At 49.6% G+C, this 18553-nt stretch overlaps 1 long non-coding RNA gene across 2 annotated transcripts; it reads left to right on the plus strand.

Annotated features, from left to right (window-relative positions):
- The first annotated feature begins 1214 nt into the window (after positions 1-1214).
- LOC140645528 (uncharacterized) lies at positions 1215-5835 on the plus strand. Of its 2 annotated transcripts, XR_012040018.1 has the most exons (5): positions 1215-1406; positions 3472-3544; positions 3910-3961; positions 5352-5547; positions 5644-5835. It is a non-coding gene; the product is annotated as an uncharacterized lncRNA (long non-coding RNA). The 2 variants fall into 2 exon arrangements; XR_012040017.1 differs by having other exon boundaries at positions 5352-5835.
- Positions 5836-18553: the final 12718 nt, after the last annotated feature.

Raw genomic sequence — 18553 nt, forward strand, 5'->3', positions numbered from 1 at the left:
TTTTCACCAGTTTGGCTGTATATTGTGCAAGTTGTTGATATCATCTCCTTACAGGACTGGTGGTGAGATGAGCTAGCAGGTGTTAAGGTGAGCATCTTGTATGCATCTGTATACTTTAGCATTTCTCAAGAAAGCAGTGGGGACATAAGGCATAGTGTGTTTGAAGGTATGGAACGGCTCATTGCCTTTCCCAATTGCCCACAGAATACCATGTTGTCTCTCAAACTTTTGCAGCTTGTGGCAGGCCCGTCACAGATTATAAGCATCAGGACCTCATTTATTTTGTGGGCCTGTAGCAGAGCTTGGAGTCTGTGGGAAGACAGAAGATAGGAGGTGCTCACAGGGCACAGCTTGGAAGAGCAGCTCCCAGGGAATGGCCAATACAGGGGGTTCAGGGGTATGAATACAGTGCAGGAGCTGTTGGGAAAGAGTGGGGTCTTTCCCTGATAGTTCAGGAGAAGAGAAGGGGTTTCTAAAGTGTTGGGACCAGGGGATGGTTGGGAAAGGGAGGCGGGTTCATCAGCCTTTCTCAGATGGGTTTTGCACTTGGATTTGGGTGTCGATGAGGTCTGTATTTTAGTCTCCCCACAGCCGACGGGAGGTATGACAAAGTTGCAAGAGAGGCAGCGTAAACTGTCTAGGCCTCCGCATCACAATATGCAGGGCTGAACCTCATCTCGGAAAGCATGAGGTACATTAAAATACATCCTGCAGAAGTCGGAGGTCTCTGCTCCTCTGTGCCTTTTCCTTATTTCATTCCCTGACTGAATTTTTCCATCCATCCTTTCACCGTCCATGTGGATGTCACAGTCATTATTTAGAGGCATTGACTAGGCACTTATTTCCAGATTTCTCGTATCATTGTCTTCCGTGGAATTTCTCGGAGAAGAGGATGTGTGTTGTTTGTGCTTGTAACAATCTCCAGCCAGGGCTGGTTGTTTTTTTTAGCTCAGTCCTGGGCACACAAGCTTTTCCTATAATTCCATTTTTGCCTTTTTCCTGAAGCGTCCAATGAGGTCTGGTCTAGTATCAGTCATGGCAGTTAGGTTCTCTTGTTCCTGTTCAGCTATTGTGTTTTTAGCCCCAGTTTCTGTAGTCGTAGGGTGTCCATTTTAGATCTTTGAGTCACCATGTCACACGATGGTGGCTTTTCCATCGGCCGCCTGCCGCTGTAATTCCCTAAGGGGCTTTGTAGGTAACTGGGCTCAAGGGTCTCGAGCCGCTCTCACGGTGGACCTCTCATCCTCGTGGCTTTGTCTGTCAGGCAGTCTCAGTCGCTTCACGCTCGGTTGCTTTTCTTAGGCTGGCCAGGCATTGAAGATTACGGTTCCCGAGTCATCGGAGATGGACCGACTGTACAAGTGGGCTCCTGCTGTGGCCAGTGACCCCGAGGTAGAGCACAGGAGGTGAGCAGAGCTGTGTTAGACTGCTGGGGGAAAGGTTGTGTCTGGGATGTGACTGTTAAGCTAAGGGAAAGAAGAGGGAAGGCTGTATACCATTTCTGGGCGTTACTGTTTGTCTTTTTTTGAACTTGCTGATGTTGCTGACTCTGCATGCCAGAGCAGAGCACAAAGCACGGATCGACAAGGTTAGCGGAGCAAAGGGGCCAGAATGGGGTAGGCTCGCTGTTTCTTATGGTATTTGCCAGCGTCCGGTTGACTTTGTTTTAGTCTTGGTGCAGATGCACAGTAGGGAGCCGAACGCCAAAGGGAGGAGGCGAGCGGAGCACAATGAGAAGGTAGGTCGGCACATGATGACGGAAGGAATGTGCCACTGTTAGTGCCTATGTGACTAGTTAATGCTCTGTTTGGAAGGTGTAAAGCGACCCACAAAACAACATGCAGAGCAGGATGTCAGCACCTCAGCTTGTCAGGCAAGGTGAGCGATGAACACCAAACCATAGCAGCGGTTATTTTTGAGGGGTAGGTCTGTGAGCGGGCGACTGCTTCCAGGCCCAGCGGTCTCTTTGTATCTCTGGTTTTCTAGGTGCTGTGGATGATGCCTGGCAACTGCAGGAAAATATCTGCTAGCCAATATGGGGTTTTTTTTGTCAAGGATGGATTCGGACTCCCGGCCCGCTGAAAGCGAAGTTGAGGCACTGGTGCTAGGGAGGGGGCAAGGTTGGCATTTGCATGAAGGGGTGGTAAAGATAGGGTAGGGGAGAGGGCTGTCCAGGAAGAGTCCCCTTTGGGTAGGTAAAGGGAGCAGGTTACTCTTCGGCATGATGCTAGCATGTTCCGGGCAGGGCAGTTCCAGCCTGTGCCTGTTGTTGTGTGGTCTGTCTTGTGTGTCTTGGACCTTCCTCAGGTCACAATACCCTTTTTGCGCTCAAGGAGGATGGCGTGTGCCTGTAGTGCAATACCTATGGTCTCCAATGCCTGTACTCATCGGCATAGCATCAATTGGGTGCTTTTGTCTCATCTCAGAAGTTTCTGGATGGTCCTCTACTTCAGCGGCGTTCCTGGCTGCATGAGCAGGTCTGCTCTAGGCATCTATTTCAGCAGACTGGGATTTCTTCCCCACATCCTCGCTTCTTAGGTCTTGAATACAAGCTTCTTGTGCAGACATCCTCTCAGTTTTCAGAGTAACTTCTTGTCATGGGCTGTGATGTTCTACTCTTTCTGGGCTTGCCATAGAGCCTCCTCACATCAGTCACAGCCCCGCAGGTCTTCTTGCCCGACAACATCTTCTGTCTGGGTGTCACTTTTCTTGCTGAGAGTGTTCTCTCATCTTTGAGGTGCCTTGTTTGTAGTGTTGGTCTGTGCATGTGTGTGTTTTGGCTTGGAACTGCCCTGCCCAGGGTTGTAGAGTCGGGTACATGGCATAGCAACAAGAGTCTATGGCTAACCTGTTGATATTCCTAGACTGTTGCAGCAAAGGTTGTACAGGCATCTCAGATTGAGTAGCCATCAGCAGGTTGTGTGGACAGCTGTTCCAGTAGTGTTTTTTGGGGTGATTGGAGCCATGTGGGAGGGGCAGTGAAGCAGTTTCCATCTCAGAGGTGTGAAGGCTTCTTTGTGTGGCACTTGAAGGTGTGGGGGTGTTTTCATTGTTTTGTAATGGTAGGCTGTAGTTGATTTATATATTAGATGGTTTTCCTAAGAGGGAACAAGACCTCTGGGCTTGTTAAGGTATTGCTCTGCATCCAGGTGACTTGTTTGATATTCCTTCTGCAGCTGCAGAAGGACAAGCTGTGCAGGGTGATGGAGGAGAGTTGAGCAGAGCATGGTAAGAAGGTGGGTTGGTGCATTGTATTAGAGGTAAGATGTGACTGGTGTGGCTATGATTACATTATGGTATTTCTATTTTTCTTATTTGGAAAGTGTGATGTGATGAGTGATGTGGGGTAAGGGCACTGGAGCTGACTCGTGCAAGGTGAGCATTGACTGGTGGGCTGAAGTAGCGGTTACTTTTCAGGTGGTATGTTGCTGGTGCAGTTTATACACAGAAAATGGTATTTGGATTTTGCAGGTGGTGTGCAAACCTCAAAATGGAAAACCAATGAGATGGAGGCCAAGCAGTTCAGCTGTCAAGGAAATGGAGCGTGAGTCCAGGATCAGTGTGGGCAGGATGTGCTTTTGGGCCGTATCTCAGCATGTGCTCCATCGTTTGGGTTTTTGCAGGTGCCGCACATGGGCTCGGAGGGGTGAGAGTGCACGCTGATGGGGGGGTTCAAGAAGGTGAGGCGGGTGTGGGCCAGGTTGGCATCTAATAGCCAAGTACTATATGACTAGTCAGTTGAATTTTTACTCTTTGGTTTTGCTAGTTCTGTGTGAGCTGCCTTTGGAATTGGATGAGTATTTGAGGTGGGAAGAGTGTTTGAGGTGAGCTGGGTAGCAGAGCGAAGGAGCATGGGGCTGGTGATGTCTTGCAAGCGCAACGGTAACTTTGCATCTCTTGGTATCGTAGGTGCCACAAGTGATGACAACCACAGCATCCAACTGGAATCTGCATGGAGCAGGTGAGCAGAAGACCACAGCGTGTCTGATGTGGGAGATGTTGTGGGAAAGGTCTGTGGTGATGGATGTGCTGCTGACTGATGGCACAGTTGTGTGTGGCTTGGGGTTGTGTGCGTGGTGTTTTTTGCAGATAATGACGAGGAACCTGGCAACTGCAGGATTTCTCCAGTGGGCTGATTGTGATTTCTGTCTCGTTGAGGATGGAATCAGACTCCTGGCCCTCTGAAAGCTAAGTTGAGGGCGTCGGTGCTGGGGAGAGGTTGGGGGAGGGAGGGGACAGAATTGGCAATTGCATGAAAGGGATGTAAAGATAGCGTAGGGGAGAGGGATGTCCAGGAGGAGTCACCTTTAGGCAGGTAAAGGGGAGCAGGTTACTCTTCAGCATGACACTGGTGCGTTGCTGGGCAGGGCAGTTCCAGCCTGTGTCTGTTGTTGCATGGTTTGTGTGGTCTGTCTTGTGTGTCTTAGACCTTCCTTGGGTCTCAGTGTCCTCTTTGTGCTCAAGGAGCACGGTACACGCCTCGGCCGCCATCCCTAGGGTCTTGTATGCCTGTACCCATCGGCAAAGCACTACTCAGGCGCTTGTTTTCTTGAATCAAAGTCTTAAAGCGTGGATCAGTCTTGCATCGTGGAGATTTCCAGGCAGTCCTATTCTGCAGCAGAGTTCCTGGCTGTGAGCAGGTCTGCTCTCTAGCCATCTATTTTAGTGGGCTGGGACTTCTTCCCTGCATCCTTAAGTTCTTAGGTCTTGAAGCCAGGCTTCTTGCGCAGGCATCCTCTCAGTTTTGAGGGTAACTTATTGTCACGAGCCATGATGTTCTACTCTTTTCTGTGGTTGCCATGAGCCTCCTCACATCGCTATCATGGTTGTGCAGGTTGTCTTGATTGCCAGCATTTTCTGTCTGGATGTCACTTTTCTCGCTGAGAGTTTTCTCTCATCTTTGAGGTGCCTTGTTTGTAGTATTCTGTGTAGTGTTGGTCTGTGCATGTGTGTGTTTGGCTTGGAGCTGCCCTGCCCAGGGTTGTAGGTGGAATAGCGACAAGATTCTATGGCGAACCTGTTGATATGCCTAGATGGTTGCAGCAAAGGTTGTACAGGGATCTCAGATTGAGTAGCCATCAGCAGGTTGTGTGGACGGCTGTTCCAATAGTGTTTTATGGGGGTGAGGGGAGCCACGTGGGAGGGGCTGTTCAGGGGCAGTGAAGCAGTTTCCATCTCAGAGGTGTGAAGGCTTCTTTGTGTGGGATTTAAAAGTGTGGGGGTTTTTTGTTGTTTTGTAATGGTAGGCTGTAGTTGGACTCTAGATGGTATTCCTCAGAGGGAACAAGACCTCTGGGCTTGTTAAGGTATTGCTCTGATGCAGAGTGACTTGTTTGATATTGTTTTTGCAGTTGCAGAAAGACGAGCTGTGCAGGGTGATGGAGGAGAGTTGAGCAGAGCACAATAAGAAGGTGGGTTGGTGCACGGTGTTAGAGGGAAGATGTGAATGGTGGCTATGTGACTACATTCTGGTGGGGTTTTCTTTATTTTGAATGTGTGAAGCAATGAAGTCCATTGGATACAGGCACCGAAGTTGACACGTGCGAGGTGAGCATTGATTGCTGGGCTGAAGTAGCGGTTACTTTTCAGGTGGTGTGTTGCTGGTGTAGTTTAAAAGCAACATATGTTATTTGGATTTTACAGGTGGTGTGCGAACTTCAACATGGAAACCCAAAGTGATGGACGCCACACAGGGGAGCTGTCAAGGGAAAGGAGTGTGAGACAGGGATCACTGTGGGCAGGCTGTGACTTCAGGCTGTACCTCAGCATGTGCCTTATTGCTTGGGTTTTTGCAGGTGCCGCACACGGGCTCAGAGGGGCGACAGTGCATGCTGATGAGGGGTCTGAGGAGGTGAGGTGGTTGTGGGCGAGGTTGGTATCTAATAGCCAAGTAATATGGCTAGTCAGCTCAAGTGTTTCTCTTTGGTTTTTCAGGTTCTGTGTGGGCTGCCTTTGGAATTGGATGACTGTTTCAGGTGGGAAGCGTGCTTGAGGTGAGCTGGGTAGCAGAGCGGAGGAGCATGGGACTAATGATGTCTTGCAAGCGCAATGGTAACTTTGCATCTCTTGGTATCCTAGGTGCCACAAGTGACAACAACCACAGCATCTGACTGTGGAAGCAGTGTGGAGCAGGTGAGCAGAACACCACAGGGTGTCTCATGTGGGGGATGTTGTGGGAAAGGTCTGTGGTGACGGATGTGCTGCTGACTGGCACTGTTGTGTGTGGCTTGGGGTGGGTTTGTCTTTTTTTTTTTTTCAGATGATGATGAGGAACCTGGCAACTGCAGGATTACTCCAGTGGGCTCATTGTGGTTTTGTCTTGTTGAGGACAGAATCAGACTCCTGGCCCTCTGAAAGCTAGGTTGAGGCACCGGTGCTGTGGAGGGGGCAAGGGGAGAAGGTTGGCAATGGCACGAAGGGGTTGTAAAGATAGTGTAGGGGAGAGGGCTGTCCAGGAGGAGTCACCTTTAGGCAGGTAAATGGTAGCAGGTTACTCTTCAGCATGACACTAGTGTGTTGCTGGGCAGGGCAGTTCCAGGCTGTGTCTGTTGTTGCATGGTTTGTGTGGTCTGTCTTGTGTGTCTTGGACCTTCCTCAGGTCTCAATGTCCTCTTTGCTCTTTGTGCTCAAGGAGTGCAGCACACACCTCGGCCACCATCTCTAGGGTCTCGAACGCCTGAACTCATCGGCATAGTGCTACTCAGGCACTTCGTTTCTTGAATACAAGTTTTAAAGCGTGGATCGGTCTTGTGTGTTGGAGATTTCCCAGCGGTCCTCTCTCTTGCAGCAGTGTTCCTGGCTGTGAGCAGGTCTGCTCTCTAGCTGTCTGTTTTAGTGGCCTGGGACTTCTTCCCTGCATCCTTAAGTCCTTAGGTCTTGAAGCCAGGCTTCTTGCACAGACTTCCTCTCAGTTTTGAGAGTAACTTCTTGTCACAGGCCATGATGTTCTACTCTTCTTCTGGGGTTGCCTTGAGCCTCCTCACATCATTTTCACAGCCCTGCAGGTCTTCATGCTTGCTGACATCTTTTGTCTGGGTGTCATTTTTCTCGCTGAGAGTGTTCTCTCATGTTTGAGGCGCCTCGTTTGTCGTGTTCTGTGTAGTGTTGGTCTGTGCATGTGTGTGTTTGGCTTGGAGCTGCCCTGCTCAGGGGTATAGAGTCAGGGCTGGGCTAGGTGGAATACCAATAAGAATCGCTATGGCTAATCTGTTGATGTGTCTAGCCTGTTGAGGCAAAGGTTGTGCGGTCATTGGGGATGGAGCAGCTGTTGGCAGCAGGTGAGGACCGTGACTTCTGTAGTGTTTTGCAGGTGCCAAGGGGATGAGCTGGAGGTGTCTGGGAGAGGCAGCTAGAGTGCCAGTTGAGCAGAAGGAGTCTCAAAGGTGTTTAGGCTTGTATGTGTAGGGCTTAATGTTTGATTTAATTATTTCCTCTAATGGCCGACTGTAGTTGGACTGCAGATGGTATTCCTAAATAGGAAGAAGGCCTCTGGAATTGTTAAGATAGGACTTTGCAGCTGGGTGACTTTCAATGATATTATTTTTGCAGATAAAGAGGGACAAGGCACGCGACTAAGCGCAGCGTAGGAGAGCAGATTGTATTATGAATTGGGTGATAATAAAGGGAAGATGTCACTGGCATCACTATGTTGTGGTATTTCTATTTTTCTTCTTGTGAAAGCGTGAAGCAATGAGGGATAAGGGCACCGGAGCTGACTCGGGCAAGGTGGTAGTTGATTGGTGGGCTGAAGTAGCGGTTACTTTTCAGGTGGTGTGTTGCTGGTGCAGTTTATACGCAGTACATGTTATCTGGATGTTACAGGTGGTGTGCAACCCTCAAAATGGAAAACCAATGAGATGGAGACCAGGTGGGTGAGGTGTCAAGGGAAAGGAGCGTGAGATGGGGATCACTGTGGCCAGGTTGCGACTTCAGGCTGTATCTCAGCGTGTGCCTTACTGCTTGGGGCTTTTCAGGTGCCTCACGCAGGCTCGGAGGGGTGATGCTGTGTAGTGACAAGGGGTCCGAGAAGGTGAGGCGGTTGTGGGCCAGGCTGGCATGTAATAGCCAAGGACTATATGCCAATTAGGTGAACTTTTACTCTTTTTGGTTTGGCAGGTTCTGTGTGGGCTGCCTCTGGAATTGGATGAGCATTTGAGGTGAGCCGGGTAGCAGAGCGGAGGAGCAGGGGCTGGTGATGTCTTGCAAGCGCAATGGTAACTTTGCATCTCTCGGTATCCTAGGTGCCACAAGTGATGACAACCACAGCGTCTGACTGTGGAATCAGGGTGCAGCAGGTGAGCAGAGGACCACAGGGTGTCTGATGTGGGGGATGTTGTGGGAAAGGTGTGTGGTGACGGATGTGCTGCTGACTGACGGCACTGTTGTGTGTGGCTTGGGGTGGGTTTTTTTCAGATGATGACGAGGAACCTGGCAACTGCAGGATTACTCCAGTGGGCTGATTGTGGTTTTGTCTTGTTGAGGATGGAGTCAGACTCCTGGCCCTCTGAAAGCTAAGTTGAGGCACCAGTGCTGTGGATGGGGCAAGGGGAGAGGGTTGGCAATAGCATGAAGGGGTTGTAAAGATAGTGTAGGGGAGAGGGCTGTCCAGGAGGAGTCCCCTTTGGGCAGGTAAATGGTAGCAGGTTACTCTTCAGCATGACACTAGTGCGTGCTGGGCAGGGCAGTTCCAGGCTGTGTCTGTTGTTGTGTAGTTTGTGTGGTCTGTCTTGTGTGTCTTGGACCTTCCTCGGGTCTCAATGTCCTCTTTGCTCTTTGTGCTCAAAAAGCATGGCACATGCCTCACCTGCCATCCCTAGGGTCTCGAATGCCTGTACTCATCGGCATAGTGCTACTCAGGCACTACTTTTCTTGCATCAGAGTCTTAAAGCGTGGATCGGTCTTGTGTGTTGGAGATTTCCCAACGGTCCTCTTTGTTGCAGCATTGTTCCTGGCTGTGAGCAGGTCCGCTCTCTAGCCGTCTATTTTAGTGGGCTGGGACTTCTTCCCTGCATCCTTAAGTTCTTAGGTCTTGAAGCCAGGCTTCTTGTGCAGGCATCCTCTCACTTTTGAGGGTAACTTCTTCTTATGGGCTGTGACATTATACTCTTTTTCTGTGGTTGCCACAGAGCCTCCTCGTGTCACCATCACAGCCCTGCAGGTCGTCTTGCTTGCTGACATCTTCTGTCTGGGTGACACTTTTCTTGCTGAGAGTTTTCTCTTATCTTTGAGGTGCCTTGTTTGTAGCGTTCTGCGTAGTGTTGGCCTGTGCATGTGTGTGTTTTGGCTTGGAGCTGCCCTGCCCAGGGTTGTAGAGTCAGGGGTACGTGGCATAGCGACAGGAGTCTATGGCGAACCTGTTGATATGCCTAGACTGTTGCAGCAAAGGTTGTACAGGCATCTCAGATTGAGTAGCCATCAGCAGGTTGTGTGGACGGCTGTTCCAGTAGTGTTTTATGGGGGTGAGGGGAGCCACGTGGGAGGGGCTGTTCAGGGGCAGTGAAGCAGTTTCCATCTCAGAGGTGTGAAGGCTTCTTTGTGTGGCACTTGAAGGTGTGGGGGTGTCTTTATTGTTTTGTAATGGTAGGCTGTAGTTGATTTATATATTAGATGGTTTTCCTAAGAGGGAACAAGACCTCTGGGCTTGTTAAGGTATTGCTCTGCATCCAGGCGAGTTGTTTGATATTGGTTTTGTAGGTGCAGAGGAATGAGCCGTGCACCAGTCTCCTGTAGAGGAGGCAAGCGGATGCCCGGAAGAAGGTCATCGTGTGCCCTTTCTCTGTAATCTTTGAGAAGCTGTTTTGGAGATCCCAGAAGACTGCAAGAAGGCTAATGTCACCCCCATCTACAAGAAGGGCTTAAAGGAGGATACAGGAAAATATAGGTTTGGCAGTCATCTTTCGGTCCTCGGGCAAGCTGTGGAATGAAGTCTCCTGGGGGCTAATTCTCCTCATTGCATCACAAGTCAAATGAAGCATGTGATTGAGAAAAGGCAGCAGGGATTCCACAAGGGCGAGTAGTGCTTTGCACACCCGATTGCCCTGTGTGTCCAAGTAACCTGGTCGGTTGATGTGGGGAGAGCGGTGGGCATTGTCTACTTGGATTGTTCCAAGGCTTTTGATAATTTCCCACAGCTTTCTCCTGGAATGAGTGCCGCATTCTGGTGTAGACAAGCGGTCTGTGGGGTGGCTGGGGAAGTGGGTGACAGGCCACACCCAGAGGGTGGTGGCAAATAGCTCCTTCTGAAACAGGCCACCTAGCAGAGGTGGGATTTCACAGGGATCAATATTGGGGCAATGCTGTTTAGTATCTTCATGAGTGATCTTGATAATGGGATCCAGTGTACCCTGATCAAGTTTGACAATGATCTGAAAGTGAATGGGGAAGCAGACACTTTGGAGGGGAGAGCCACCCTGCAGGAAGACCTGGATAGGCTGTAAGAGTGCATTCTTGTACCTGGGAAAACAAAATCCAGGAGCACAGCACAGGCTGGGATTTACCTGTCTGGGGAGGAGCCGTGGAAAGGGACCGTGGGAGTCCCGGTGGAGAACCAGCTTCATACGAGCAAACGACATGATACTGTAGCGAAGAGAGCGAACGGGATGCAGGGGTACATTAAGAAGGCTGTCGGCAGCAGAGATGAAGGCATTATCCCAGTCTCCTCGGTGCTTGTCAGGCCACACCTGGAAGACTGCGTGTATATATCCTTTTGGTACCCTGCTACCCAAAAAAGAGGTGAATAGGCTGGAGAGGGTGCAGAGAAGGGCCACAAAGATGATGAAAGGACTGGGAAGCCTGCCCTGTGAGCAAAGGCTGAGAGAACTGGGATTGTTCAGCCTTGTGAAAAGCAGGCTCAGAGGAGACGTTATCGCCATGTTCCCGTCTTTAAAGGTTGGCTCCAAAGAAGATGGAGACTCCCCTTTTACAGGGAGTCCCACGGCAAAGATGAAGGTTAATGGGCCCAAGCTACTCGTGGGGCGATTCCGGTCGGACACAAGAGGAAAATGTTTCACAAGGAGTATAATCGGCCACGGCAAAAATCTTCCCAAGGAAGCGGCAGATTCCCCGACACCTGCCACTTTTAAGATTCAGCCGGAGAGGGTGCCGGGCCGTCTTGTGTAGACATTGCTTTTGCCAAGAAAGGCTGGACTAGATGATCCTTGAGGTCCCTTCCAACCTGGTATTTTACACATCTATCATGAAGGCGAGTTAGTCTGTGGTGTCGGAGGGAAGATGAGTCTTGTTGGCAGGGTGACTGCGTAGCGGTTTTTGGCGGTGGCTTTTTTTGAAGGTGCAAAGCGATGAGTAAAGTGGAATACAGGCACTGGAGCTGACTTGGGCAAGACGAGCAATGACTAGTGGATTGAAGGAGCAGTTATTTTTACCAGTGCTGTATTGTAGGTGAAGTTATCACCTGTTGTTAGGGTTAGGCAGGTGGTATACAAGCTTCAAAGCGGCAGTCCCAGACGATGCAGGCTGGGAGCACGAGCGGCCGAGGTGACGGAGCGGGAGATGGGAATTGCCGCAAGGCAGGCTGCGGTTTTGGGCTCTATCAGAATGCGCCTTCCGCTTTGGTTTTTCCATGCGCCCCAGGCAGCCTCGGAGGGGTGTAGCTGCCTGCCGAGGCGTGGTCCGAGAAGGTGAGGTGGTTGTTGGCCGTGTCCCCCTTAATAGCAAAATATTATATGGCATCTTGGTTAAGCATTTACCTTTCGGTTTTGTGGGAGCTGTGGTGGCTTCCTTTGAGTCCGATGAACATTTGAGGCAAGCGAGGTAGTAGAGAGGAAGAGCGTGGGGCTGGTGATTTCTCACAAGCGCAACGGTAACTTTGTATGTCCCGGTATCTTAAGCGTTGCGGAAGAGGTTGGCAGTTACCGGTGTGATGCAGAATACCAGCGTTGTCTTGTGGTGTGCTTTTTGAATAAAATTTTTTTGCAAATGATGAACCACCAGGTGAGTGCAGCAACATCTCAGTTACCAGCTTTTCTTTTGAGCTTGGAATCACATCCCAGGCCCTCCATAAGCTAAGCGGAGAGACCAGGACTGGGGTGGGAACGAGGCTGGGAATTGCAGGGAGGGGTTACAAAGGTGGTGTAGGGGAGAAGGCTGTCCAGGAAGAGTGCCTTTTGGGCAGGCAAGGGGAGCAGGTTAGTGTTCAGCGTGACGCTAGCGGGTGTCGGGCAGGGCAGTTCCAGCCTGCATCTGTGGCGTTCACTTTCCGTAGTTTGTCTTCTGTGTCTTACACCATAGCTTTTTCAGGCCTCGATGTCTGTATAGTTCTTTGTGATAGCAGGCAGCACGGTAGCCCTTCTGAGGGTCTCAAATGCATTGCCTCATCAGCATAGCCCTTGGCGAGCCCTTGTTTTCTTGCCGTTGTGGCTTAAAGCACGGACTCGTCTGGCAAGCTTTGCATCGTAGATGTTTGAGGGGTCATCTCTTGCGGTGGCAAGCCAGGCGGTGCCTGCGGCTCTACTCTAGATGGTTCTGTTTCCACAGTTGTCTTCAGGTGTTTCATCTCTGTCCTTAACGGTCTTAGGTCTTAAAGCGCAGCTTCTCAAGCATCCTTTGTTTTATTTTAGAAGGTAGCTTTCTCTCGCAGGCAGCAGCAGTTGCCTCTGTTTCCCAGGGACGGTACGGAGCATTTGCGGTGTCGTGGCACCATAGGGCTTCTGCGGTGGAGGCATCTTCCCAATGGGAGTCGTTATCGATCGCTATCATTTTGTGTCTCACGGTCACATTGTGCGTGGCGTCTGTGCGTGTCAGGGTCGGAGCTGCCCCGCTCAGGAGCGTAGCCACATTAAAGGCAAGGCTAGCGTAGTTTAGTTTGGTGAACTGGTTGTATGTGGATGTGTCCAGATTCTTAAGGCAAAACCAGTGCAGTCCACCTCTGGGCAAGCAGCTGTCAACAGCTGCTGCAGTTACTGTAAGTGTGTTTTGCGGCTTCTCAAGGTTGGATTCTGGTCTCTCGGGAGCGGCATTTTTCACAGTAGTTGAGCATGTTGCATCCTGAATTTGGTTTAACTTGTATACACGTGGCTAAATATCTGGGGTTTGTTTGTTTTCCAGCTGCGGTCGGAAGGCATATGCAAAAAGAAGAGAGATCTTTGGTTTTGTCAAGCGATGGGTCAGCATCCAGGTGACTCGCTATATGCGGTATGAGTAGCGTGACCTGTTTGGGCGGCAGTTGTCCGGGCAGGTTTTTTGGATAGCCAATAGGTAGCGGCAAGCAGGGTTTTGAGTCCCGTTTGTGTGTGCGGGTGTCCCAGGGTGATTGGGATCCCCGGAGAAAATCCTCAGGCAGGTCTTGCGGGAGCACACAAATCAAAGCGAAGGAGGAGCAGGACCGGCGCATGTAGCGAAGCGTCTTCCTTGGCGCATTGTTAAAGCGGAAACTCGGGAATGTTATGGAGCAGCAATGTTGCCTTGAGGTGCACAGCGAGACAGTTCCGGGGATGGCTCCAAAAGTGGGGTGATACGCCATTGTGGCAGGTGGGTGGTGAAACAGTAGCGTTATGAGTGGGTGGTGGCTGTTGAAGGACCGTTAGTTTTTGGATGTGCCTAATCTTGTATGTGTGAAGTATTTTATTGCAGGTTGTATTTAATGTTGAGAGAAATTAAAAAAAAAAGCCCCAGCTGGGGGATTTTTTTTTCCCTCCCCCGGCTGGGCTTTTTTTTCCTCTGGTCCCGGCCGCTCTGCGAGGCGACGTTCATCGCCAATGTTTGGGCGGAGGTCAGGCTCGGGCCGGGGTTTTTGCAGGCAGGGTGATTTTTGAGGCCCCTGGGAACACTGTTCCTGGGGAGCGCTGCAGACTCAGGATGAAGACCGGTTATAGCTGGCTGTCAGAATGGATCAGCTGAGAGTGAGGGGTGGTTGGTGTGGTAGGTGAATGAGTGTGGTGTTTTGAATGTATTGAAGCTTGTATGGTGCCGAGGGTTTTTTCCAATTCATTTGCAGGTTGTGTGTGGAGTAGAGAATTTTTTCTTTACAGGCACCTAGAGAAGAAAAAAAAAGCCCCAGGCAGGGGGAATCTTTTTCCCTCCCCTGGCTGGATTTTTTTTTCCCTGTTCCTGGCTCCTCTACGAGGCGATGTTCGTCGCCAATGTTTGGGCGGAGGTCAGGCTCGGGCCGGGGTTTTTGCAGGCAGGGTGATTTTTGAGGCCCCTGGGAATGCTATTCCTGGGGAGCAGTGACCTGGAATGTGGCATATGCCTGTCATTGCAGGGAGGTAGGTTGCGTTATGGGAGGATGATTGGGATTGAGGCAAATATTTGGAACGGTTATGGGAGGATGATTGAGGCTCTTGCAGTTGAGGGGTGAGGGGAATTGGAGTAGGATGTTGTGTTAGGGTTGTAGCGGTGTTGAAGAGGAGCAGCTTGTGAAGGTCAGGGTTGTAGTAGCGATGATGAGGACAAGTCTGTGAACTGGGTGGGCTTTAATGTTATTGTCTAGCGGTAGGATTATAAAGTGTTTCGAGGGGCTCCATGATTTCTGGTGCAATGATATAATTTGGAGTTTTATTTTTGTGTGCAGGCATGGAAGTAGAGAGCTAGTAGAGACTAGCAGAGAAGCTCAGAGTCTTTCTGCTCAGGAACGCAAATGGGAGAAGATGCTGGTGCCCTAGAGGAAAAATGGAGGATGTAAAGGGCTTAGCTGAGTACCTAGCAGAAGTGAGAAATGTTGGAAAGAGGACTAGGTCGAGAGCTCAGGGCACTAAATAGTTGCCATGACTGTCAAGGTAATGGAGAGTCAGTAGAGGTGAAATGTGTGTGTGTATATATAACAGGAATAAGTAAATAACTGTAAGAGGAGCAAGCGTGTGAGCAGCTAGAGAGCCAGCGGTTGTTGTCATTGTAGTAAAGGAAATTATAGAAATGGATAGTGAGAAATCACAGTGGAAAATGGACTCGCAGTCAGTAATGGCTCAAACGTAACAAAAAGGCTGAGGAAAGAAACTGTACGCAAAAATGTATCCCTATGAAAACAATGGCCATTCCCGATGTTGCAAAGGAAAGTAAAATGCTAAGTGGGGGTTGGAAATGCTCACAGGTAAAAAGAGCTGGGTGTGGGGGGGAAAATAGGTGTTGACAGCTCCTAATGGGGGCCTCTCAGGGAAAATTTTTTAAATGATGATCATTGAAATTTGGACTCAAGCATTAGAGGGCGATTTGTTAATGCCCACGGGTCAACGTAGCCGTTGCAAGCTCAAAGAAAGCACGTGCAGTACTGGCTCCTGAGTGGATCTAAACTCTTCATAGTCATAGGAAGGTTTTATGCAGTAATAACAACTTTGAGTAGTTGTGAAAAAGTGTGGAGCGCTATAGGGACATAATCCATGCCCGATCAAAATGATGACAAGAGCAAAACCATAGCAGCCATGAGTTGTGTCAGAGTAGTATTAGAAGAAAACCAGCCAACTATGCCATAAAGATGGAATAGTAATAGGGCTGCGTTAACTTATAGTGATTGCAGAAAGATCTAATTATTGTAGCTGAACTATTCTTTCCTAGGTTACTAATGTGTCTGTGAAATAAACTTGGTAACAGCCCTCAAAACTTGCGTTGTTATTGTCTTCTGTGTTGTCATGTCATTTTTCTCTGTGTTTGTCCTTGAGGTTTTTGCCTTTGTCTCTTCTTGTTGTGAGGGTTTTTTGGGTGTTGGTGCATTGTTGTGGTTGCTGAGCTTTGGTAATAAAACCCTTTTTTTCTCATGGTGGTGTCTGTTCTCATTTGCCTTTTAAACAAAAGGTTTAAATAGCAGCAGTAGAAAATGGCACACTCCCTGGGAGTAACTACTTAAAAGGAGTTTAAGTTAAATCTAAATAAAATTAATCCCAGGGAGTGTGCCCTTTTCTACTGCTGCACCAGTATATACTATTCTGAATTTTTTTTTTCCCCCCCACTCAATATAAGGCTACATCTATAGACCCCTACACTCACTAATTCCACTACTACCCACCCCTCATCCCCCACCAAACCCCTCAACACCATCATCCTCCCTGTCCTGCAACCCGTTCCTACCCCTAATGCCAGACCAGTCATTAACAACTGCTACTTACACCAACCACCCCATCACTTATGCAAATGAGATGCAAAAACTCCTCCCCCAACCACCCTAGGGTCAATACCACCCTAACAACTCCATCTACTAAGGTTACAGCCATCAGGGTTACTCATCACACATCAGAGTCAGTACCATTAAGGATTACAGACCAGGATCAAGGTCATTACAGTCAGGGTCACCAAGGGTTAGGAGGTCATCACAGTCACAAGGGTTAGGGATTAGGAGTTAGACTTAGGACATGGGATGGGGGTCAGGGTTAGGGGATGGGAGAGTAGGGGTCAGGGGCTACAGTGTCAGGTTAGGCTGTGGGCCATTAGGGATTAGGGACTCAGGTCAGGGTCATAGGGATCAGGGGTCAGGTCAGGGTCACAGGGTTGGGGTTAGGGCCATTAGGGTTAGGGGGTTAGGGTCATTACAGTCAGGGCCGTTAGGGGTAGGAGTTAGGGGGTTAGGGCCATTAGGGTTAGAGCCGGGGTTAGACGTTGGGGTTAGGGGTTAGGGTCATTAGGGTTAGGGGATTAGGGGTGTAGGGCCACTAGGGTTAGGGTTAGGGTCGTTAGGGGTAGGGTCATTAGGGGTGAGGGGGTTGCGGTTAGGGTTAGGGCCTTAGGGTTAGGGCCTTAGGGGTTGGAGTTAGGGGTTGGGGTTCGGGTTGGGGTTAGGGCCTAGGGTTAGGGGTTAGGGTTAGGGGTTAGGGTTAGGGGGTTAGGGGGTTAGGGTTAGGGCCGTTAGGGTTAGGGTCATTAGGGTTAGGGTCGTTGGGGTTAGGGGTTAGGGTTAGGGGTTAGGGTTAGGGTTAAGCGGTGGTAAGCATTTGGCATCAGTGTCAGGGGGCACTGCTGTGGCTATTTAACCTGGCTGCTCAAAGGTGGGTGCCTGTCTGGTTAGGATGGCAGAGCGCAGAGGGGAGCGGTGCCCTGGAGATGCTCAGGTTCTGTGCTGGGATAGGAAGCCACTAAGGACCTGGGCTCACACAGCCTGGCCAGGTCCACGCAGCAGACGTGGCCTGTGCAGTTTTGGCAGTGTGGTGCCCAGGCTGGGGTGTAGCTGGTGCCGGGTGTCTTGGCACGGTGCTCCCCTGGTCTTACAGTTCTGGAGTTAACTTCCACCTCTGAGCCTTTTTTTCCTCTGGTTATTTCATCCAGGCCAATCAGGTTTAATCCGGGACTGGAGCCTGCTGACTAGACCGGAGAATCCAGTCAGGGTCTGGGATGCCGCACGTTGCATCAGTCGGTGTCGCACGCACTTTGAGATGTTGATTTCACTTGACGTCCTCGTGCACTACTAGGTTTCCAGGGCTTCTGAGATTCCTTCATCCTTATTCTGCTGCTCGCTTCCAGTTGCTTGTAATATTGTTTCCCCTTTTCATGGCCTTTCAATGGACAGGGAGCATGCTTGCTCAAACCCTTCTCGCCTTGGAGATCTAAGAACATGGCTGCAACAGATGGGTCAATGTTGTGTCCTGTGGCCCCGTTGTCCCTTTGGTGTTACCTGCTCACGGAAGATAAACACCATGCCTCCTCCCATGCACCTTTATGACATCTTCCCTCCTCCGCTGTTGTGGAATGCTTTCAGGGTGTCAGAAACATTCCAGTTTTACTTGGGAATGAGCACGTGACCATCTGAAGCTTTCCATGAGCAACTGGATGAAGATGAACTGAGTAACCCTGGATGCCATGTGCTCATCAGTTGTGTAGCAGACATTTGGTCGAGCCCCTGCATAACCAGCTTTGGTGCAAGAGTGAGAGATTAGTCTTTCCCTATGCACCCTTGTGCCCAGAGGAATAGTTGAAGACTCCTAAATGTTTCACTAAAGCAAACAAAGTGAAAACAATTGCACAGGATGAAAATAAATTGGTGGAACGTACTTGCTGTGTGCAAGGTAGGCTTTGCTTTGCTGCATAACTACAGGTTGTATCATGTCCTAAATACTCCAGTTAATTTCTCAAGTGGTATTTCGTTATCCTAAAATATAGTCTGTCGGAGAGAGATCTAGTTATCTGAACAGTTCCAAATCAAACAAGAAATCGGTAGAATTTTCAATCTGTTCCTGTTACGCAGGCATTAAATAGAATTATTTTCCTGCCACTTGTAAGCAAAGTTTCTCTGATCCTTCAAATGATGGACTAACAACTTTCTGATGAGAGCGATTTTTTTAAAATTTAATTTCAGCTTTGTAACTTTCCAGAAATAACGGCCATTTTCTCTTATTAGAAGCGATACCCATTTTAATTTCATCTAGCTGAAGGAGAACTTTAAAGGAGCACTAAAGGCTGCTCTGGAAGCTTGTCAGGGCTGGGATACATCAAAGCTTGCTGGCAGTGCTTTCAAAAAATCAACTGTGCGTCGCAGTTCCTGACAAGCTGAGTATACCCCTGTAACGGCTTGCTAGTGTTTCTTCCTGCTCTGTCTGCAGATCACGGAAGCAGCTTGACGTCTCTGGGAGTGCTTGAGCGGAGACGATCGGGATTGTGGTACACAGGAGTACAGCTTCGA

The sequence above is a fragment of the Ciconia boyciana genome, chromosome 34 (assembly GCF_034638445.1).
Source record: "Ciconia boyciana chromosome 34, ASM3463844v1, whole genome shotgun sequence".
Lineage (NCBI taxonomy): Eukaryota > Metazoa > Chordata > Aves > Ciconiiformes > Ciconiidae > Ciconia > Ciconia boyciana.